General features: G+C 43.5%; 1 protein-coding gene across 2 annotated transcripts in view; it reads right to left on the reverse strand.

The window, feature by feature from the left end:
• The window catches only part of LOC131685092 (dipeptidase 1), a 789457-nt gene that overhangs the window by 231406 nt on the left and 533348 nt on the right, over positions 1-24703 (reverse strand). For both annotated transcript variants that reach the window (XM_058968531.1, XM_058968530.1), the window contains one exon: positions 12606-12787. The gene's annotated coding sequence lies outside the window, so the exon portion shown is untranslated. The remainder of the gene's footprint in view (positions 1-12605; positions 12788-24703) is intronic.

Here is a 24703-nt window from a genome sequence, read left to right on the forward strand (position 1 = left end):
GCACATCGGTTACTCGGAGATGGCTGAACCGATTTCATCAAACTTAGTCTCAAATGAAAGGTACAATGTTCCCCTGCTATTGAATTTCATTAAATTCCGAGTTCTGGTTACAGAGTTAAGGGTTTAAGAGTGCAGACACATCGCAAATTCACATTTTTACCTTTCTCCTATAGAAAGGTTATGCAATCACTCTGAACATCGTCACCCTAATCTCGACCCGGAGGACCGTCTGTCATATACCACTCGACTCAGCTCGTAAAATTCTGCAAATGTCTGTGTGTGTGCGTATGTATGTGTGTGTGTGTTTTTTTATAGTAAGGTTAAAAAAGCTTCAAAAGCCTGGCCTGTAGTGTATTGGCACTGTGTGGGACTCACGACTCAGGTTCGTGCCTAACCACTAAAAACATTCCTTACTTTTTACGCCCTTCTTCCCCACGGAACTACGTCATCGTATTACTTCGTGGTGGGGGGGGGGGGGGGGGGTTCATTGCGCTTTAGTCGCACCTATTTCTGCTGCTCTATCTCGGAGCCTCGCTTGGTTCATGGAGTGGCACGACCTATGAGCTTTGATTTAACTCTCGATTCCTCTCCTGCTTCTTGTCTTCATCCATTACGTCGCCGTTTAGTTCTCGTCCCTATGGTGAGCCGTATAGGTGCTGATTCCCTGAGCCATGTTTCCGTGAGTCATTCAGCTCCCGGCCTTATCACGATCTACTTGGATAGTGCCCAACGGTGAACTCACTCTACTCCGACTGATAGTTCCCCGACGGAGGAATTTCCCCCGACACCGATACCCGCTTTCTTGAACCATTCAGCTCCCAGCTTTACCGGTTATCCTACTCCGATTGAGAGTTCCCTGACAACGGAATTTCTTTCGTTACCGGTGTTTGTTTCGTGAGCCACTTAGCTTCCTTTTTCGTCACGATTCTATCGGGTCGTCCACGGCGCCGAATCTACCCTATCGTGAATTCCCCGGCGGCAGACCGCTCCCGATACCGATGTACGTTTCTGTGAGCCATTAAGCTTCCCGTCTCGTCTACTCAGTCTAGTCCCCGGCGGTGGACCTACTCAACGGTCCGCCAGCAGATGCTGAGGTCCATCCAGCGATTCCGGGTGGAGCGTAGCTTCCGCTTCACTGGCGCCCCAACGACCCACTTCTGGCTATTCGACGCGGTCTACTCGGTCTAATCCCCGACGGTGGATCTAGCCTACTCACGAGCTACCCGGTAGAGTGTCGAGGTCGGTCCGGCGATTCCGGTGAAGCCTGACGTCCGGTTCGCTGGCGCCCCGACGACTCGAGCCCGGTGCTACATCGCGTACTACTCAACTGGTCCCCGGCGGCGGACCCAGTCCCGAAACCCTATTTGCGGTTCCACTGCGGCGTTCTAACCAATGTCGTTACTTTGTACGTCCCTTCGCCACTTTCTTTGCAGCTCGGAGAGTATACTCGTAATAACTCTGTTGACAGCGTCCCAGATATGCTCGTCGCGGCACATCCCTTCGACAATATTGTCCACTCTTATATCAAGCATACCCCTTCGAACTTCTTCGAATCTTAGGCATTCGAATACCACGTGTTCCGGTGTCTCTTGCACGTTCACACACTCCGGGCAAAGGGGTGACGAAGCGTGTCCAAACCGATGCAGGTACTTCCGCAAGCATCCGTGCCCTGACAAAAACTGCGTCAAATGGAAGTTCACCTCTCCATGTTTTCTATTTACCCAAGCAGACATATTTGGGATTAGTCGATGGGTCCACCTTCCTTTCTCCGCGTTGTCCCACTCTTGCTGCCACTTAACCAACGAGTCCACTCGAACCAGTCTCCTTGCATTACGTTCATTTCTCCGCTGGTAGCATTCTACGTCCTCAGCCAGAGTGATGCAGATGGGAATCATCCCGGCAATTACGCATACAGCCTCCAACGATATCGTTCTGTACGCACTCGCGACAAGAACAGCCATTAGGCGAAACGTGCTTCGTCCGGTTCCGCTTTGAGTTCAGCGCAGCAGCCCAGGCCGGTACTCCATACCTCAGTATTGAGGATGAGACACCCGCCAGGAGACGTCTCGTGCTGCCTCTTGCTCCTCCGTGATTCGGCATGATCCTTGCCAATGCGTTAGTTGTCCTCGCAGCCTTCTCACATACGTAGTCGACATGGCTGTTGTAATTTAACCGATCGTCGACCATAACACCCAGGTGCTTCAGCACCCGCATCGATGGGATGGACTGTCCCCCGACGCTGATCTCGACATGCTGGATTTTTTTACAGTTGCTGATCAGCACTACCTCAGTCTTGTGATGAGCCAGCTGCAACTAGACTTCAGCCATCCAGGTTTCCACGATGTCTATTGTCTCTGCCGTCAACATCTCCACCTCCTCAAGGGTATCTCCAATTGTCATCAGGACAACATCATCTGCAAAACCGACGATCTCAACTCCTCTGGGCAGTTCTAGTGTTAAGACTCCCTTGTACATTATATTCCAGAGCGTTGGGCCGAGTATGGAGCCCTGAGGTACTCCCGCCGTGACCCTAATCGATCTCTTCCCGATGTTCGTTTCGTAGACCAGTACTCGGTTCTGGAAGTAACTTACCAGAATCTTGCACAGATTGTCCGGAACCCGCATTATGTGCAGCGCTGCGGCGATGGCCCCCCAGCTAGCACTGTTGAACGCATTCTTCACGTCGATCGTGACCACTACGCAGTAGCGGTTTCCTCTTCTCTTTTGCTTCGACGCTTTCTCCGCGCTCTCGATGACTGTGCGGATGGCGTCCACCGTCGATATCCCTTTTCGGAACCCCAACTGCCTCTGCGATAGTCCGTTCTCACTTTCAGCGTAGGTCGTCAGCCTGTTGAGGATGACCCTTTCCAGAAGGTTACCAAGAGTATCCAGCAGGTATATAGGCCGACACGATGTTGGATCTCCTGGTGGTTTCCCTGGTTTTGGCAGTAACACCAGCTTCTGGATCTTCCATCTATCCGGGAAGTAACCATCGTCCAGACATTTCTGTAGGACTATCCTGAACATGTCCGGAAACGCCAGGATCGCAGTCTTCAGTGCCACGTTGGGGATACCATCCGGTCCGGGAGTTTTCTTCGCTTTCAGCTATTTTGCCACTATAAGGAGCTCGTCGTTGGAAACCCGATTGTCACCTGCATTTCCACCATCTGCATCAGCGTACGGTGTAGGCGGCCATGCGGTTGGGTCGTGCTTCGGGAAAAGGCCCTCCACAATAATTTTCAGCTTGTCGCCGCACATTTCGACTGGCGTCATTGGGCCCTTGATCCTGGCCATAACGACACGGTAAGCATTGCCCCAGGGGTTAGCGTCTACTTCTCTGCACAGCTCCTTGTAGCAGGTGGACTTGCTTAGCACTATCTCGCGTTTTACAGCGGCCCTGGCCACCCGGAATCTTACCTTACACACTTCTCTGACTGCCTCAGATCTTGCTCTCTCAGCCTCTCTGAACGCGTCTTGTGGCTTTTAGGCAAGTAGCACGGAGGATGCTTAGCCTTTCGTTCCACCAGGTCGCCGAACGCCGGTAGTTCTTCGGCTCCATTTCCTCGGCATTGTTATATCGCATGCCCTAGCTATTGTTTCCGACAGCTCATCGACACTCGGAATTGAGTGAGTGACGATGTCAGCACGAAGTGTTCTTATTCGAATTCCTTTATTTTCCATGTCCGCTCGCCAGTCCTCACTCTCGGCGTTACCGTACAATTTCGCCGACCAATGGTGTAGTGGATGGCTTGGTGATCACTATGTGTGTGTAACTCGCCAATTCATGTCATCCATCAGCGACGCGCTGCAGAATGTTACGTCGATGATAGATTCCCGATCGTCTTTACGGAATGGGCTAACGGAACCTTCGTTGCACAGCTTTAAGTCTAGCTTCGCCAGTGCTTCCAATAGGCTGTAACCTCTTGCGTTGGTCAGCCTGCTACCCCACTCCACGGCCCAAGCGTTGAAATCTCCTCCTATAACAACCGGCGTTCGCCCGACTAACGAGTCGGTTAATGCGTCCAGCATCCGGTTGTACAGCTTTGGTGTTGATCCTGGCGATCACGAAACCTTCGTGTGTGCTATCCACCACTTCTTGAACAGGGAAACCGCCCATCACTTGGATTGCCGCCATCCATGCACTATCCACCACCCAGTTACCGTTATCGGGAGGGACACGATACGGCTCTGCAATAATTGCAACGTCGCACTTCATTTTTGTTGTTGACTGCCACAACAGTTGCTGTGCAATGTCGCAATGGTTGAGATTAAGCTGGGTAATCTCCATCATTATTGGCCTGCCTTCGACTTTTTGTACTCTGGACATAAGAAGCCTCCAGTCATGTTGTCTTTTCCGCCCTCATTTGTGCAGAGAAAGCACATCGGTTGGTTTGTGCAGTCTCTAGCAATGTGTCGCTTCTCCCCACATTTTCTGCACAGATCAGATCTGTCCGGGCCTCTACAGTTTCTTGCCTGATGGCCGAAACCCAGGCACCTGAAACACCTCTCCATTTGTTTAGTGACTCTAGGGATCAATCGCAACGAGCGCACCGACCCCCCGATTTTGATCTTACCGGTCGACATAAGCATATTGGCTGCGGATGGCGATAAGCGTATCACTGCTGTCTGTGTGCCACTGTACGCCTTCCTCAATCTTATTGATATCTGCTCCCTCTCCAGGATTCCTTGCTCTATTAGCGCGCTTCTCACTTCGTCTTCCGTTGTGATCTCGTCCAGATTCCTGCACTCGACCAATGCTTCCTGAACTAATGCTCTCACATTCGCTTCTCCTCCCACCGCACCGCTTCTGCCACGAGTTCCCGGTAGGCCGAGCTCTTGATCAATGGATCTTTCTTCAGCTCGAACAGCATTTCGCCTTTCTGAGTACGCCTGGTTCTTATAACGTTCTCCCCCAGCTCCTTCAACTTGGGATCCTCTCTCACCCTTTTGAGGATCGCAGCGTACGTCACGCCTTTGTTTACTTTGACGACTAGAGCGTCTCCCGTCTGCTTCTGCTCGCGTGGCCGAAGGTCTTCTTTCTTCTTTTTTTCTTTTCCTCCTTTTCTTTCTGTGAGATTGTCGGCTTTCTCGCTGTCCTTCACCGACCTTCCTGGCTTCTTCGGTTCCTCTTCCTCTCTTGGCGTTTCCCTTATTCTTTTCACAGCACGAGAATACCAGTCACCCTTCGGTGTCCCATAGGCTTCTTCTATCGCTGTGGACTTCAGCGCCTTTTCGGCGTTTTCAGCTCGCTCTAGTATCGCCATCTATTCGCTTTCGGCTGCTGATACGGCGGATTTGATGGTAATCACTAGATCCTTCATCTGTCCGTGCACTTTACCTTTGCTTTTCACGAATTCGTAGAGTTCTTCAATTTTTTGCCTCAATTTCGTCACTTTAGGTAACCCAGACTGCTGGTCTTCTTGGGTAATGCTTGGTTTCGGTGTGCGCACCTGAAATGCTAACTTTCCTTGGCGTCCAGTTGGTTTGTTGCCGCTCGTGCTCTGTATGCTGTTGCTGTTGCGGTTGCACTTGCTGTTGCACTTGTTCGTTATGCTGGGTCGGTGACCTCGCTAGCCCACCTTTGGCGATCGGGTTTGCCATAGTTGCTCCGTTAGAATTTTTCTTGTTTTTGTTGAATTTGTCTTCTTGCATGCTTTTTGGGTCCCAACTCTAAGTCGCTAGCTACGCCCGTAATAAGTAGTCGCCTCAAATCATCCCATGGTTACCTTTGCGAGCAGTGAGGTCGCGTGCAAGGGTTGACGCGGTCCTTCATGGGGTACCGCGTTCAGAGCCGGATCGGCGCTAGTCAGGAGCCTTCAACTGAGCCTACTTGCACCAGCTAAGGTGGCTTGTTTCGAACGTACATGAAGACCTACCAAAGTTTTACTGGGGCGGGGGGCAGCCAGTACCATTAGCCCACTCGTCGTTTCGGGGAAGTGTCACCCATCCTTACTAGGGTAGTGGAATGGCGTGGCTGTCGGTCCGTAGATAAATTTCGGATTGCATTCGGATTTATATGGCTTTTTCTTTTTTTTTTGCCCCACCATATCCTAGCAAGACTCCCCAACTCGCAGTAGGTCCGGTGGGGGGGGGGGGTTCGTTAAGCCCCCGAGCTTCTATCCTCCTGTCCCTGCTGCCCCCTGTATGTGTGTATGTATGTATGTATGTGACTAAAAATAAGCACATCGGTTACTCGGAGATGGCTGAACCGATTTCATCAAACTTAGTCTCAAATGAAAGGTACAACATTCCCATAGGCTGCTATTGAATTTCATTAAATTCCGAGTTCCGGTTTCGCAGTTACGGGTTCATAGCAAATTCACATTTTTGCCTTTCTCCTATAGAAAGGTTATGCAATCACTCTGAGAATCGTCAACCTAATCCTAATTTTTTTTCACTTGCATAGGTTTTCTGTATTTCAACAGGGTCGTAGTTAGGGGGATACGGTGAGGGGCACCCCCCCCCACATCACTCACCACCCTTCCCTAAACAGCCCTTCCCTCATCAAGTACCCCTCCACGCAAATAAAAATTCCTCTAGAATAAACTTCTACCAGCCTGTCAGGATTACAGAAGCAAGATTCGAGCAAGAACCGATCGGATGAGAGTGATGACTTTAAACGGCCGCCAGTCGGCATGAACGTCGTGTAGGAACGCAAACGACGAGCAGTAACGCGAACGACGTTTAGGAGCGTGGGCGATAATGGAAAATGGCGGAATAGTGAGTAGTAAAATGTAAGAAGAATACAGTAGGAAGAAGAGTAAAGGTATGAGAAGAGGTTAGGGTGGAAGCATAGTAGAGGAGAGGAAGTAAAAAGAGAGAAGCTATGGTGGAGGCATAGTAGAAAGGAGGAAGCAAAGATAATGGAATAAGAAGAGGAAGAGTTAATATGGGAATAATACATGTTTATTGTTTTTTTTTTTTTTTTTTAATTGCCCGCCTCTCACCCCCACACCAAAAGGCTCGCAAAGAGAGCCCCCTGGTAGTGGACACATCAGTTCTCAGCGTACAAAAAAAGGTCAGCACAAAAATGAAAAAAAGGTATTCGCGAAGACGCTGAGAACGAAAAAATAGACAAAATTAACACGTGAAAGTAACCGGCACAAACATTACAGTATAATGTACAAATAATAGCTACAAAGAGCACCCAGTGGAACGATAATTCCTTTTAAGGGGCCCGCTGTAGTATTAATATTAAATAGATTCGGATTTTAAACTAAACTATTTAAACTAAATTTAAATTTAATATTAACATTCCAAGAATATGGAAAAGGAAAAGAAAGAAAGCTTTTTGGGGGAACATCAAGTTTATGCAGTTCATGTTAAGTTCATATTAAAAACACACTAATTTTATTTTTCAAATAACGTTTTAAGCTTGTTTCAAAATGGATGCGATTTGTTATCTGTCTTAACTCAGTAGGAAGCTGATTGAAAATCGTTGGCCCGGCAAAGGAAATGCGTTTCTGACCAAGGTTGCTGAAAGCCCTGGTGCGTTGTAAATTATTGGCTTGCCTAGTGGTATACATACGAATGCCTGTAGTAAACCGTATGTTATTATGTGCATTAAAAACATACAATATTGTTTGTAATTCAGTCAATCCAAGCAAGGGCAATATGTTATGAGAATTATTAGTATAAAGCAGGATAGTTGGATACATGATTGGCTTCTTGAATATAATTTTAAGGCATCTATTCTGAAGTGTTTGAAGCTTTTTTAAATTGGATATGCTGGCATGCCCCCACAGTGATACAAGGTAATTGAAAAGGGAATGGATATGCGCATAGTAGAACTTCAATGGTACGTGCTGTGGGATAAAAGAACAAACCCGGCGCATAGCCCCACATAATGAAGCGATCTTTTTTTTCAAGTGATTTTATATGGTCGTTCCAAGAAAGTGTGGAATCAAGACAAAGACCCAGGTATTTGAAGACTTTCGTCTCCTCGATCATGTAGTTTTCAGTACACGGGTCAGGGTGATGGGCTATAGATCTTCTAAATGAATGGAAAATCATATATTTGGTTTTGGATAAATTTAAGGAGAGAAGGTTAGCGTTGAAATATTTTATAAGCAATTTTAAATCATCTTCCATATCTCGCACAATACCACTACAGCTGGTGTTTGGATAAAACAAGGCGGTATCATCTGCAAAAAGACGAGGTGTACCTTTTAATTTAAGCCTTCCTAAATCGTTTATGTAAAGCAAGAATAGCAATGGACCAATATTGCTGCCCTGTGGAACTCCTATTTCGATGCTTCTATACGAGCTAGATACATTTCCAATAGACACGCATTGAATCCTATTCGTCAAATAGCTGCGAATTAGATCATTGGCTAAACCCCTTATACCATAACATTCTAACTTTCCTAACAAAATAGAGTGATCTAGTGTATCAAACGCTTTTTTTAAATCCAGGAAAAGGGCGCCAACAACTTTTTTTCGTCAATTTCTTTTGCAATAGAATCGATTAATTCAGTTAATGCAATCAAAGTACTACAACCCTGTCTAAAGCTGTACTGGAAGTTATATATTATCTTGTGTTTGTTTAAAAATTCTAGTAATCGAGAGATCAACAGTTTTTCAAGAACTTTGTTGAAAACTGAGACTGTTGATATCGGACGATAGTTGCACGAGTCGCAAGGGTCTCCAGATTTGAAAATGGGGATTACTTTAGCTAATTTTAAACAGTTTGGATAACAGCCGGTTTCAAGTATTATATTGAAAATTTGGGTGAGGATGTTGGCAAACGCGGTACAATTAGTTTTCAGAATACTGGGGGGAACATTATCGGGACCACAGCTATGGATTTTCTTGAGACCGTTGATTAATAAAATTACTTCATTGACGGTTGCAGGACGCATGTAGATCGTTTCACGTATGCGTAGCATATGGGCAAGCGGATCGGCTCTAGGAGTGGAGGGTATACTATCAGCCAGTTTTTTTCCTACGGTGGAGAAGTAATCGTTCATGACTTCGCATACCGCGCTAGGTTCGTCTATTCTAACACCATTGCATATCAAGCTGATGGAGTTCTCAACTTTAGAGCGACCGATAATATTGTTTATGTTTTTCCAGAGCTTCGAATGAGGTGTGTTAGTGAGAATATTTTCAAAATACGTTTTTTTACAGCGTTTCTTCAAAACATCAACTTTTTTTGTGACATGACGCAGTAGAGCTTTGAGGTGTTCGTCATTAGGATTGTTTTTTACCCTTCTTAGATAATTACTCTTAATTTTAATCATTGTCCACAGGTCAAAATTCATCCATGGGCAGTAGGCACCTTTACACTTAATAGTTTTGGAGACTGTCTTCGAGCACTGTGTTAGTAGAGAATTGTACATAGAAATAATACTATCAAAACACGCGTCCACATCATCAGTTACCTGAAAGCCATTTATAAAATTTGTGAAATCGTTATTAAGCTTTTCATGGTTGACAATGGTTTTTGTCAATTTTACAGGTTCTTTTTCTACTGCTAGTTTGTAGGAAGAAAATATTTGAAGATGCGGAATGACACTGTTTTTACGACAGTTAGTGACCTGTCGTAAAAACAGTGTCATTCCGCAAACGTGGAACATCCTCAAGTCTACAAGCAACATGATCTAAAATGTTAGAACTGGCTGGGCGCGTCGTAAATGTGTTCGTACACGCGAATCCATATGACTTAAGGAGAGTTAAATATCTAGTAACAACATTATTGTTCGGGAGATTTACTGGTATGTTAACATCTCCTACAATAAAACATGGATGTGTATTTGAAGTTGTGGACAAGACATTTTCAAGTTTGTTTAGAAAGTTTCCAATGTCATGCGAAGGGGGGCGATATAAACTGTGGATATCATAGTAAATTCGGCTAAAATTTTAAGATTTAAGACACACACGTTCTTTTGATTTGAATTGGTGTATTTTGTCCTTAATGTTTGCGTTTGGATTCGCTTTTGGTAGTTCTGCTCTACCCGCAGCAGGGAACCCGCAACACTAGTTTTACGTAGGGTTACGGTTCGAAGTGTTGATGCCCCGCCATTCATTTCTCGGCACGGGTCGCGTCACACCTTGGATTGGTGCATAAATTTTACGGATACTGCGAGAGATTCCAGCCACCATCGGATACCACACGGCTGAATACAGTTTAGTTCGTTAGTTATTACGTTTCCATTAGTCCGTTTATACGCGTTGCAATACAGTCGAAGTTCGGTCGCAAACCGTCCTCCGTGCTCGTTCCGTCTACCAGTCTGATATAATCCGCCACAATAAACAGTAGAAGTGCAAACCAGAAACTCCCAGAATTTCAATAGACAGATACAGAATCCTCACCGACAAACCATACAGACGCTTAGATGCATAAAAACAATTATATCTGGTTATGATCGCAATAGAGTTGTAAAATCGCTTTCCTTGCCATTCACAGCCAAGTACTAAAATTCCAGGAATCAGGCTCAGAGTATATCTTTTCCTAAGCATATTTTGCTTATCTTAAAGATGCAAAATATGCAAAAACACGGAAATCTATTTTTTGCCTTTCTCATATAGAAAGGTTATCCAATCACTCTGAAAAACGTCAACCTAATCCCGGCCCGGAGGGTCGAGTGTCATATCCCATTCGACTCAGTTCGTCGAGATCGGAAAAAGTCTGTATGTGTGTGTGTGTGTGAATGTATGTGCGTATGTGTCAAATAATGTCACTCATTTTTCTCAAAGATGGCTGGACCGATTTGCCCAAATTTAGTCTCAAATGAAAGGTGCAACCTTCCCATCGGTTGCTATTGAATTTTGGATCGATCGGAATTTTGGTTCCGGAATTACGAGTTTCAGAGTGCGACCACACAGAAATTTCTCATATAAACTATAGGAAAAATTAAAAATAGAATTTTTATTTTTGATGCTAAATGTCTTCAAGGAGCATGAAACGTCGAGATTTGATGCAAACTCGAAAAAAAATTTGACGACGATTCACTTTTTTGGATTTTGGCACTTTTTTGCCTTTCTCATATAGAAAGGTTATGCAATCACTCTGAAAAACGTCAACCTAATCCCTACATTTAAATTTAAAAAACTACCGACATGAAAATCTACTGTGGCGGGATCATTCCTTTTGCACTTTTACTAATGCTTTGGGAGCGAAAAGCGGCCACTCGCAAGGTAAAAAAAACTGCATAACTTGGACGATTCGAATTCCCGACCGGTACTGGGTTGCGATTCAATATTGTTTTTGCTCCTCAGATGGATTGAATACACTGGTTCCTTAGTGCCTACTAATGATTTATTATGGTTTTAGCGGTCCAGATTTTCGAGAATTGTGACTTCGAATACATCCAAATGGACATTCACAATTTATAGCTTTTTTGACCAATTTCGTTTCTGAATTAAAGTAATCCAGACCATATTCCTTTGGAAATTAAAATCAATAACACAATCGCACGGTCCGCACTCGACAACAAAAACTTATGAATATCATTATCCCAGGGTGAACTGTTTTCCCAACTCAAGGACCCCACTCTGAATATCCCGTAATCATCTGCTTCATCAAAAAGTTCCTTTTTACAAATCTGTTCAAACACCACCGACAGGGGCTTACGCAAAACAATTGCGCCTTTCAAGCAAACAAATGTAAATAAATTTGAATGAGTCTCCACTGGGAGTAGCACAAGTGCTCTTATCCGTAAATAAAAGATTATCTTCCATCCCTAGTACAGTCTGTCTACCCCTCATTTAGAGGTCTGACTGTGCATCAACATTCCAAGCATCCCCACTCTCCCTTATTTACAACTGAGCAAACAAACCCACCCGCACAAGCTGATGCGTGAATCGCCCCATCCACTCCGACCAAACGGTTATTTTTTTCCTCTCGTTCAGACAACCTTCCGATTATCTTACTTTCAGTTATCCACCCCCTCAGCTAAAATGATAATATCCGCACGGATTGAGAAGAACCGGGCGGGGAACTCCCCGAACGGAAGAGAAAACATATGCTTACGTCTGTGGCCCACAGCCGAAATATCCGGTTATGTCTGCTGTAGTTGGTACCAGTTTCTTTTCCGTAGCAGTATTTTTCTTTTTTTTTGGGGGGGAGGAGGCGTTTTTGCTCCACGACAGGAAGTAACAAATTAGAGCTACTACTGCGGCTGCCGCCACTGTGTGCAGGCAGACACTACACTACTGCCAACATCTCTCAAGAGAGCAAATTAATTCGTCGGCGGCAGACTTTCATTATGTGTCGGTGTGTGTACTTTTGGTAGCATTATGGCATCCGAGGTTATCGCCGGGCCAAGTTCCATTTGCGTAGCCGACTGGGGTTTCGCGGCTAGTGTAAAGCTAGGTGGCAGGAACATTTGTCATTTGGTTTGCTGCGAGTTAAAAATTCGGAAGTGGAATGACGGTGAGTTGGTTCGCAATATCTTAATGCTAGTAAATAAATATCACTCATCCGACAGACGAATTCGAACAACGCATCGTTTTGTAAAACAACAAACCATTAAAAAAATTTGCCTTCGTTTCGACGCTAACTGATAAAAAACAAACAAACCCCCTCCCTAAGCCAACCAGCTAAACACATTTTTTCACAGGATTTTAACAAGATTAATAATTTACATATACCTTATACTCACCGATTCGGTCGCATAATTCTTCCGTTTCGCTTCACATCTCGCACCGTTGGTTACTGTGAATTGCGATTATCTGAGGGGAATTGAATTCAAGCTAATGCTCCGGTTTTACTTCGCCATAAATTGTGGGCACGGTGGCGCGCGTACAACCCACACCGGAGCGACAGCTGCACATACACGAATGTCTGAAAGTAGGTAGAAAGAAAGAAAGAATGAAAATATGTATATTCAGCTCAGTTAAGGAATTTTTCCCTCGGGGTTCAATTATATGTTCGGAATGTGGAATGCGGTAGTAGAATGTGGCAGTAACCGGAAGGACGAGTAATGGCAGCGATCCCACTGTTTGTCGTGGTGATTTGGGAAGCACGTTCTTCGGGATTACGTACGGGAAAGATTGTAATTTAGAGGAAAGCTTTGTAGGCAACCATGCGTCTCCATGGCGTTGACGAGTTTAGCGGGTGATAATGTACGGGGCGCCTCCGTAAAAATTCTTCTGTTCGGAATTTTAGATATTATAATTTCATATTAACCTTTCAAAAGCGCTAATACTTTTTGTAAACAAATCTTTATTTTGTCGATTTCTCTTAATTTTCTATATTTTCAATGCAGAGAACTTTTGCGATTAATCCTACGAAGCGTATTTTAAATGTGTTTTTTTTTCAATTATTGATGCTTTAACCATACCGCCTATTTTTCGGTTTAGAAAAAAAAATTGAAAACCTTTGTGCGGGGCTGAAAATATATCCCGTGTGAGCTGCTTACAAGGCAATCGACTTATCAACTACGCTATGTTCGCCCCCGTACTAATGTGTACAATTCATGAAATTACACTTTGTAGTGGAATAATGAGAGAAATAGCTGTGTTTAAAAAACTTTTTTTTAATTATAGAGGTATAACCTTATAGTCATTTACCTGTTTTCGGGCTTGAAAAATCTCTTTATAAATATTTTTTATATGCGGGGTTGGGAATCGAACCCAGATGAGCTGCGTACAAGGTAATCGATTTTTTATCTACGCTATGTCCGCCCCCTACAAAACTCTCTTAAGCCCTTATGAAGAATTAATATTGAATTGGGATGCCTTGTATGAGCTCCGTTCATGTACCGATTTTTTACTAATATATAATCGATTGAGATGTTTGAACCCTTGCCTTTTTCTGTACTTGAATTGATACAAGATCCAATCGATTTAGAAATGTTTCGTCATCAAAGGGATATCGATTCCGTAGCAGTATGTAATTAGCTCAGCATGATAGCACACCCAATTCTATTATATGTCCATTAAGGAAGAAGGAGGACGAAGCAGCACTCAACTAAAGTTAATAGATGAAGGGGTTCCGCCTGTGTTTCAGATGGAGAGAATCCGGAGAATTTCATCTAAATATATCTTTATGTGCGACTATATGCATATTAGATGTACACTGGCATAGTATAAAAAATACTCAAAATAGAAATCTGTTTTAATAAATTAGATAAAAAAGGCGTGGAATTTTTTTTAATCCAGAAAGACACTAACTATTTATCAATTCATTAATAAATGCATTAATGTCGTTCTTCGAGTTATTCGTGCGGATGTTTTCTTAATGACTATTATTGAATATTTAATAACAATCATAGTGGTCAGATACACAAACCTCAAAAGCACACATTAAATGAATTGTTGTGATCATATCATAGATTATGATATATCAGTGTTCGAAAGATATCTGTTCGTCTGCTAGGTTAGGCGGTACTTTTCGTCGAACCTGGCTCAGCAGCACGGGGCTAACACCATTTGTGCCCAAAAGGTAAAACTTAAATGGACTTTTGCTGCATTATCACGAATTGGTGCTCGTAAAACTCATACGCTTTAACTCTTTGTGTCAAGGACGCTACTTCCGAGACTGTAAAATGGAAGCTCATGCGAAGCATGTTTTGGACAGCATTACACGTTTCATCACCACTCCCTCTCAAAAACAAGCGATGGTAATCCAGCTTCTCGAAAGCAGGAAACAAAACAAACAACGAAGGAATCTGCAGGTAGCGCGAAAAATTTTACGTAAAACGCGGCTTAAAAGCTATAAAAGAATCAGATACACCAGCCCTAGTTGCGCTCAAGGCATCAACATCAAAGGAACAGGAAGACGAACCTGTGAAAGCAAAGCGAAGCTTTTGTATTACATTCCATAGATGAACTTGACCTTCTAATTCGCAGCCGCTTCATAATGTATAAAAGAATTGTAGGGTTAATATTACTACCGTATAATTACGACGTTATAATTACTGACCACTATGAATCTTTCTTGGCTGGGGTTCGAACAAACTACGAATGGATTATGAGGCGAACATCTTACCCTCTGAACCGCCAGGCCAGACAAACCTATATGCGCAAATATACACACCGTCAAACGAAACGAAGCTTATTACCAAATGGTGTCGGTTACACTTCATGAGCAAGGAAAACAATTTGAAACAATTGCATTTTTAGATCACGTTTTATCAAATAGTTAGACAACATTGCCAAACAAAACAAAGCCTACAAGGACCAGTATCTCTGTTGACGGCGATAGTAGGGGAGCCCGGGACTAGTTTGCGGTTGGGGTAAGTTGGCAGAATGCCTTGTTCTTTGTGTTGTGCTTCTTCTTGTGTTTATGTGAAACCCGTTACCCAATGTGTTTTTGTTGCAGAACGATTTATTTGCTGGAAGTTGTGGGTGATATTGTGTTTTCGAGTATACCAAGGAAATTTTCTAAATTTTAAATACTTTGCGTTATTTAGGGTGATTTTCAATCTATTTCCCGAATGATTATATTTTTCGATAGCGCGTGAAAAGAGCTTTCAGTATGCTTATAGATATTACATCTATCCACATACAAAGGTTATTTTTTAAATAGTTTTTAATAAAATATGCGGTTGGGGTAAGTTGGCGGTGCTGCACGCGGGGAAAGTTGGCGGTACTATTTACAGTGCAGAAAAAGTCATCAAAAAAATTTATTTCTGGAATTCACTCCAAAGTAAAAAAATCTTTTTCTTGTGTATCTCGCCAATGTAGGAGACATTTATTCCGGCCAATTGAATTGAGAATTTCGAAAATTTGCTTTTGAATAGGGAGTACGCGCCAAAGCAAAATGCCAGGGTATTGAAACCAGAGCTGCAAATTTTCACCAGGTTGTTTTGAACTTGATGGAAGAACAAATCTCAAATCATGCCCTACTATGTTCAATTCGCAGTTATTCGTTTACATCATTCATTCAAACAGTCGAGCTGCTCAATCATTTTCCTTTCATTTTCGATTTCATTTACCCAGTGAATATCTCTGTACTGGGATATTGACTAGATTTTTCAAGCAAAACTACTCTGAACATACTTCTTACTGTTCATGTATGCTTGAAAACGTAAAATATGTCAACATTTAACCTAAACTGGCTTCTACAGAGCAGATGACAACTTTGGTTGGTGAATGAAAAAGCATCAATTTGAAATGAAGGCGTACGGTTTGGTTATGAAAATCCCGCCAACTTGAAAGTGAATGATTAAGGGAGGCTTTGAATTTGAATCACGGTTGGGTTTGATTGAGCTGAAAGTTGGCATTTGAAAATGAAAATTTTCACCACTGATTGAAACTGAAATATAATAGCAAATGTCGGTTAATATACAGTTTTCTCGAAAAGACATTCAGCACGTTCCAAAAAGACCCTTTAAGAAACTGAATCTCCAGTTGGCGGTATGTGCGTATACGCCAAAAACTAAGCAATCAAGCTTAGTTTTTGGCGTATACTCACATACCGCCAACTTACCCCGGGGCCGGGGTAAGTTGGCGAGTATTCCGCGTCACATATTTTTGTCTCTAAAAATGGAGACAATGCATCAAACACTTTTAAAAAATCAGAGATGTTGCCAACAGTCTGTTCTTTCATGCCGCGTGTTCTATTTTGCAAGAACTACCAACATAAAAACGATAAAAATTGGAAACTGAAAACACCACCAACTAGCCCCGGTCTGCCCTATTCACCGCATGAAATATGTAGAATAGTAATTGTTATTGGGAATCTCGTTTAATCGCACGAATTAAAACCCGAACTCTCTGAAATATATTAATATCGAACCTTACGATATGCGACTACTCACAAGACAATACCAAAAATAAACATCTCTTTTTCGATCGATCAGTTACCGATCGCGCTTTTATGTGATCGTTGATGCTAGGAGTAAGGGCAGTTAGGATTGGCAAGATCGAATCATTCTCGATTGCATATCGTAAGAATAAACATTCATTCGGCCAATTGGTATTCGGCCAATTGGCATTCGGCCAATTGGCATTCGGCCAATTGGCATTCGGCCAATTGGCATTCGGCCAATTGGCATTCGGCCAATTGGCATTCGGCCAATTGGCATTCGGCCAATTGGCATTCGGCCAATTGGCATTCGGCCAATTGGCATTCGGCCAATTGGCATTCGGCCAATTGGCATTCGGCCAATTGGCATTCGGCCAATTGGCATTCGGCCAATTGGCATTCGGCCAATTGGCTTTCGGCCAATTGGCATTCGGCCAATTGGCATTCGGCCAATTGGCATTCGGCCAATTGGCATTCGGTCAATTGGCATTCGGTCAATTGGCATTCGGCCAATTGGCATTCGGTCAATTGGCATTCGGCCAATTGGCACTCGGCCAATTGGCACTCGGCCAATTGGCATTCGGCCAATTGGCACTCGGCCAATTGGCACTCGGCCAATTGGCATTCGGCCAATTGGCATTCGGCCAATTGGCATTCGGCCAATTGGCATTCGGCCAATTGGCATTCGGCCAATTGGCATTCGGCCAATTGGCATTCGGCCAATTGGCATTCGGCCAATTGGCATTCGGCCAATTGGCATTCGGTCAATTGGCATTCGGTCAATTGGCATTCGGTCAATTGGCATTCGGCCAATTGGCATTCGTCCAATTGGCATTCGGCCAATTGGCATTCGGCCAATTGGCATTCGGCCAATTGGCATTCGGCCAATTGGCATTCGGCCAATTGGCATTCGGCCAATTGGCATTCGGCCAATTGGCATTCGGCCAATTGGCATTCGGCCAATTGGCATTCGGCCAATTGGCATTCGGCCAATTGGCATTCGGCCAATTGGCATTCGGCCAATTGGCATTCGGCCAATTGGCATTCGGCCAATTGGCATTCGGCCAATTGGCATTCGGCCAATTGGCATTCGGCCAATTGGCATTCGGCCAATTGGCATTCGGCCAATTGGCATTCGGCCAATTGGCATTCGGCCAATTGGCATTCGGCCAATCGGCCATTCGTCGCATTCGGCCAAACGACGATCGGCCATCCAGCATTCGGCCAAATGACCGGACACCATTCGTTTTATGTCAAAACATCATACCAAACCCCATCAAATGAATCCAATGAAAATCGTAATACCGAAATGTTCGAGGTCCAAATAGTGTTCTTATATATATACTACTCGTACTAGTGGCGGATCCAGGGGGAGTGTCCCGGGAGTCCGAACCTCTCCCAAAAATATTTAACTTGTTTTTGAATTTTGAATTAATTTGTATTTTATATTAGTTTCAAACTCAAAACCTTTTCAAATTAAATGTAACCACTACTGTTTTTTTCATTGAATGAGGTTTTTACGTATAAGGTATTGTACAATGTGCATTTTAAAAACGAAATTTGGAATCCCTCCCGAATTCATGAAATAGTGAATGTAATAAAAATTATTCTATGAAAAAACTCCAATTTTTGTGAAAAAGTTCACGTGAATCGTGATTTCTTTAGCAGGAATTATAAAGCACTTCACGAATACATGAATGTTGTCTTAAGATTTTGTGAATTTCACGGACACTCACGATCAGTTGTGACTATTATACTAGGAATCATGAACCAGATCAGGAATACGTGAATAATATTTGGTGATTTTGCGAACTATTCCACGAGCAAGGATAATGAATCGTAATTTAAATACTAGGAATCATGAATTAGTTCACGAGGATTTAATGGATTTATGAATAAAATTCCGAGTTTCGATAAATAGTTCACGAGGAAATATTCAAAATATTGGATTTTGTGATATAATGTTTCTAAATCTACGAGTGAGTCAACTTTTAGTGTAATATCGTAGCGGAATCCGTGACTGATGTTTACAAATCAAAAACAAATATTTCCACTAATAAAAGTCTTAGGCGGGCGTTACTGAAGAGAGATTGAACATAATTACAAAACACATAATTTTTGTTTATGGTGCGGTTTTCGCAACTTAAAATCCTGATTGTTCCATATTTCATGACAGCGGGATTGTTCCGCCAAACTTGACAATGACGGCAATCAGCAGCTACCAGAATGATGATGGTGAACAGCAAAATACTATCCACAACACATACCGACCACAATGCCTAAAAAGGCAATTCCTTTAAGGTTGAACAGAGAAAGCGCTAAAATCGAAAACGAAAAAACAGTTTTTCCCATACCGTGTGTTAGAACTTCATAAAAATCAATCAGCAGTACAGTAACAACATTCTACATAAGCTGATTGATTTTTATGAAAATCTAACACACGGTGTAGAAAAAACTGCTTTTTTCGTTTTCGATTTTTGCCCATTCTCTGTCCAACCTTAACACCAATGAAGAAAAAGATCACTTCACACTTTTTGGTTTCGGAACCGATTCACCGAATGCCAATTGGCCGAATGCCAATTGGCCGAATGCCAATTGGCCGAATGCCAATTGGCCGAATGCCAATTGGCCGAATGCCAATTGGCCGAATGCCAATTGGCCGAATGCTAATTGGCCGAATGCCAATTGGCCGAATGCCAATTGGCCGAATGCCAATTGGCCGAATGCCAATTGGCCGAATGCCAATTGGCCGAATGCCAATTGGCCGAATGCCAATTGGCCGAATGCCAATTGGCCGAATGCCAATTGGCCGAATGCCAATTGGCCGAATGCCAATTGGCCGAATGCCAATTGGCCGAATGCCAATTGGCCGAATGCTAATTGGCCGAATGCCAATTGGCCGAATGCCAATTGGCCGAATGCCAATTGGCCGAATGCCAATTGGCCGAATGCCAATTGGCCGAATGCCAATTGGCCGAATGCCAATTGGCCGAATGCCAATTGGCCGAATGCCAATTGGCCGAATGCCAATTGGCCGAATGCCAATTGGCCGAATGCCAATTGGCCGAATGCCAATTGGCCGAATGCCAATTGGCCGAATGCCAATTGGCCGAATGCCAATTGGCCGAATGCCAATTGGCCGAATGCCAATTGGCCGAATGCCAATTGGCCGAATGCCAATTGGCCGAATGCCAATTGGCCGAATGCCAATTGGCCGAATGCCAATTGGCCGAATGCCAATTGGCCGAATGCCAATTGGCCGAATGCCAATTGGCCGAATGCCAATTGGCCGAATGCCAATTGGCCGAATGCCAATTGGCCGAATGCCAATTGGCCGAATGCCAATTGGCCGAATGCCAATTGGCCGAATGCCAATTGGCCGAATGCCAATTGGCCGAATGCCAATTGGCCGAATGCCAATTGGCCGAATGCCAATTGGCCGAATGCCAATTGGCCGAATGCCAATTGGCCGAATGCCAATTGGCCGAATGCCAATTGGCCGAATGCCAATTGGCCGAATGCCAATTGGCCGAATGCCAATTGGTCGAATGCCAATTGGCCGAATGCCAATTGGCCGAATGCCAATTGGCCGAATGCCAATTGGCCGAATGCCAATTGGCCGAATGCCAATTGGCCGAATGCCAATTGGCCGAATGCCAGTTGGCCGAATGCCAATTGGCCGAATGCCAATTGGCCGAATGCCAATTGGCCAAATGCCAATTGGCCGAATTCCAATTGACCGAATGTCGATCGGCCGAATACCTTTTGTCTGAATACGATTTATCCAAACACAATTCGGCCGAACGCCATTTAACCAATACGTGTGTGTAGTTGAATTGCATCATAATGCTAGTGGGGCAAAATCACAATAATTGATCGTACTCGATTTATTTGTCTTGTATTATTTGTGAAAATTCATCTAAAAAATCGTGTTAAGAAAAGCATTTATTTTCGAATTCGAATATAATTATTGTTACCTTGCTTCTTTTTAACATGAGCTGTTCTTTCAAACGCTTTTTAAAAATGCTCATCCACATGAACCTACTACAATGTTTTCTTTTTCTAGTCGATAATAAACATACCAGGTAGATACGAACATATATTTAATTGTCGTACAAAGTGTAACTCACCGGTTAAATATACATTTTTTCAGCAACACGCAGTACGAGAAATGTTTTTTTTGACATCCTCATTTGTAGAGAACATTACCAATTCATGTATCTCCCGTGAATGCTTCATAGAAAAGGTACCCTTAGCTTTTAAGAAAGCAATCCAGCTTTTACTATTCCTGAATCCATTATCCGAAAAAATGTCTCAATTTTTAACTCACTGTAGTTCAACGATCTGATAATTTTCCGTATGTATATTTTTTAGCGTTTCTGTAAATACGTGACATGTTTTCTAATTGGTTTTCCATGATTTGTTATTGAATGTCAGCACAGTTTTCGTAGGACAACAGCAGACAATTTCATTACTGTACTATTAATTAACAAACGTGTTTTAAGAGCTTGAAATTTATTCTCAATGATTGCTATAATTAAATCTTCAATTATTTTTTTTTTTTTTTCAATTTGTTTATTTGATAAGGCACGTATGCGTTAGCTTAAAGGTGCCATTTTTTCATTGTTTTACATTTTGAATTTCTTAACACTAGGGGGTTACACATTTCAATATTATTTTGTTTTATATAATGAAACTAAAAAAAAACTTTACAGCTAACTTATACATATAAAAGAGGGTATAATATAATATTCGTAAGATTTGGGGGACGGGTCATTTTATGTGTTCTTTGTATAGTAATTCACTTTATGATTTTTAGAAGGGAGATTGTAGGAGAAATTAATTATTAACTAAGCGGAACATTTTACAAGCTTATTAACTAGAAATAACTAGAAAGAGTGGTTCAAGATTAAGGGGAATTAATTAGGGCTATTTTAAAGTAGTGGTACTGTTGGGCATTTCTTAACGAGATTAAATATTGATCAACTAAAACTAAGCACTTAAGTTTTGGGAATATATTCAAGGGGAGAAGGGGATGAAGTCATACATCTGTGTATCAGAGACATGGGAGGGAGAGCGGACAAGGCTGAAGGGGGGGGGGGGGGGTGAGATATAAACTTTCAGTTTCCGGCATCAGGAATTAACGGCCAGGATTACAGATTCGAACGGATTGATCAACTAACACTAGAAGATAGGGGGGCACATAAGTTTTGGGAAGATATTCAAGGGGAGAAGGGGTGAAGTCATACATCTGTGTATCAGAGACATGGGAGAGAGGGTGGACAAGGCTGAACAGGGGGGGGATATAAACTTTCAGTTTCCGGCATCAGGAATCAACGACCAGGATTACAGATTCGAACGGATGTATCAAGTATTGGGACGCCGGGCGGTTTTCCTCGAGCCGGCAGGGGTTCCTCCAGACGATTTCGTAGTACGGCTCAGATACGGATCGGGAACACACCGCGCTGCGTGTGTGATGTTGTACTGTAGATCTCGTGTTGTTGGTTCATTCGACAGATGTTTTGTCTCGTCTTGGAGTCGTATCAAACCATCGTTGGGGTACGGTAGGCGGAAGACGGCACTTCTGGGAATAATAAGAGAAAAGATAGGGGCATTTAAATTTGGATATTGATGGTTTTGAGGAACGTGTATATAAGGGACATGTAGAGAATATCGCGGCTTGCTAGTACATCTCGAACCGGGACATTGGGTGATCTTCCTCGGGCCCGAAGGGAATCGAATAGTTGAGATCTGGCAGAACAGTACTCGGCGCATGCCCAGACAACATGTTCGATTTCGTGATAACCGTTGCCACAAGCGCAGATACCGCTATCCACGAGCCCAATACGCCGGAGATGTGCGTCCAGCGTGTAGTGATTGGACATGAGCCGAGACATCACGCGAATGAAATCCCGACCCACATCCATCCCTCTGAACCAAGGTTTCGTCGATACCTTAGGGATTATCGAATGTAGCCACCTTCCCAGTTCACCATTGCTCCATGAAGTTTGCCAACTTTCGAGGGTTCTCTGATGAGTGATACTGAAAAATTCGCTGAAGCTAATTGGTCTTTCATATATGTCACCTTGTAAAGCGCCCGCCTTAGCTAAAGAGTCCGCTTCTTCATTACCTGGAATGGAGCAATGCGAGGGAACCCAAACTAAGGTAATCTTGTACGATCTTACAGACAAAGCATGCAGGCGCTCCCAGATTTTCCCCAGAAAATATGGAATGTGCTTTCTAGGTTTCATTGAACGGAGAGCCTCGATTGAGCTGAGGCTATCCGAGACAATAAAGTAATGATCGGTGGGCAAAGTATCAATGATCCCAAGGGTATACTGAATAGCAGCAAGTTCTGCGACGTAAACTGAAGCAGGATCATTGAGTTTGAATGAGGCGGTGAGGTTTTGATTGAATATACCGAAGCCAGTGGAGCCGTCGAGGCTTGACCCGTCGGTGTAAAACATCTTGTTGCAGTCGACTTCTCGAAATTTACTATGAAAGATGCTTGGGATCACTTGCGGACGTATGTGATCCGGGATTCCACGAATCTCGTCTTTCATGGATGTGTCGAAGAATACAGTTGAATCAGAAGCATGAAAGAGATTGACACGGTTGGGATAGTATGAAGAAGGATTGATATTTTGTGCCATGTAATCGAAGTACAAGGACATAAATCGGGTTTGAGAATTGAGCTCGACAAGCCTTTCGAAATTTGCAATTACTAACGGGTTCAAGATATCGCATCGGATGAGCAATCGATATGAGAGTTCCCAAAATCGATTTTTCAGCGGAAGGACGCCCGCCAGCACTTCGAGACTCATCGTATGGGTCGAGTGCATGCAACCCAAAGCAATACGCAAACAACAATATTGGATTCGCTCTAGTTTGATGAAATGTATGTTCGCAGCGGAGCGGAAACAGAAACTCCCGTACTCCATCACCGACAATATTGTTGTTTGGTACAGCCTGATCAGGTCTCCTGGGTGGGCACCCCACCATGTTCCGGTTATTGTACGGAGAAAGTTGATCCTTTGCTGGCACTTCTGTTTCAGATACCTAATGTGACATCCCCAGGTTCCTTTAGAGTCGAACCAGACCCCGAGATATTTGAAAGTTGAAACCTGAGCAATAGTTTGACCCATTAATTGAAGCTGTAGTTGCGCTGGTTCACGCTTCCTTGAAAATACGACTAGCTCAGTTTTCTCCGTGGAGAACTCGATACCTAGCTGGAGGGCCCAAGCAGACAAATTGTCCAAGGTATCTTGCAATGGTCCTTGCAGATCGACGGCTTTGGGACCTGTAATAGAGACCACACCGTCATCTGCAAGCTGCCTTAGCGTGCAGGAATTGACAAGACATTCGTCAATGTCATTCACGTAAAAGTTATAGAGAAGGGGGCTTAGACATGAGCCCTGGGGAAGACCCATGTAGCTAATTCGTGATGTCGATAAATCACCATGCGAAAAATGCATATGTTTTTCAGACAGCAAGTTTAGCAAAAAGTTGTTTAGAGTCGGTGAAAGACCATGCTGGTGCAGCTTCTCAGAAAGAATTTTGATAGAAACTGAATCAAAAGCCCCCTTTATATCTAGGAAAACTGATGCCATCTGCTCTTTGCTAGCATAAGCTATTTGAATTTCTGTTGAGAGCAACGCAAGACAATCGTTCGTCCCTTTGCCTTTGCGGAAACCAAATTGTGTATCTGACAGTAAGCCATTTGCTTCAACCCAATTATCGAGGCGAAACAAGATCATTTTCTCGAACAACTTTCGGATACAGGACAGCATCGCAATCGGTCGATACGAGTTGTGGTCGGAGGCTGGTTTTCCTGGTTTTTGAATGGCGATGACCTTCACTTGCCTCCAGTCATGAGGGACAATATTACCCTCAAGAAACTTATTAAATAAATTCAACAAGCGTCTCTTGGCAGAGTCTGGCAGATTCTTTAACAAGTTAAATTTGATTCTGTCTGGCCCTGGGGCTTTATTGTTACATGATAAGAGA

The sequence above is a fragment of the Topomyia yanbarensis genome, chromosome 2 (assembly GCF_030247195.1).
Source record: "Topomyia yanbarensis strain Yona2022 chromosome 2, ASM3024719v1, whole genome shotgun sequence".
Taxonomy (NCBI): Eukaryota; Metazoa; Arthropoda; class Insecta; order Diptera; family Culicidae; genus Topomyia; species Topomyia yanbarensis.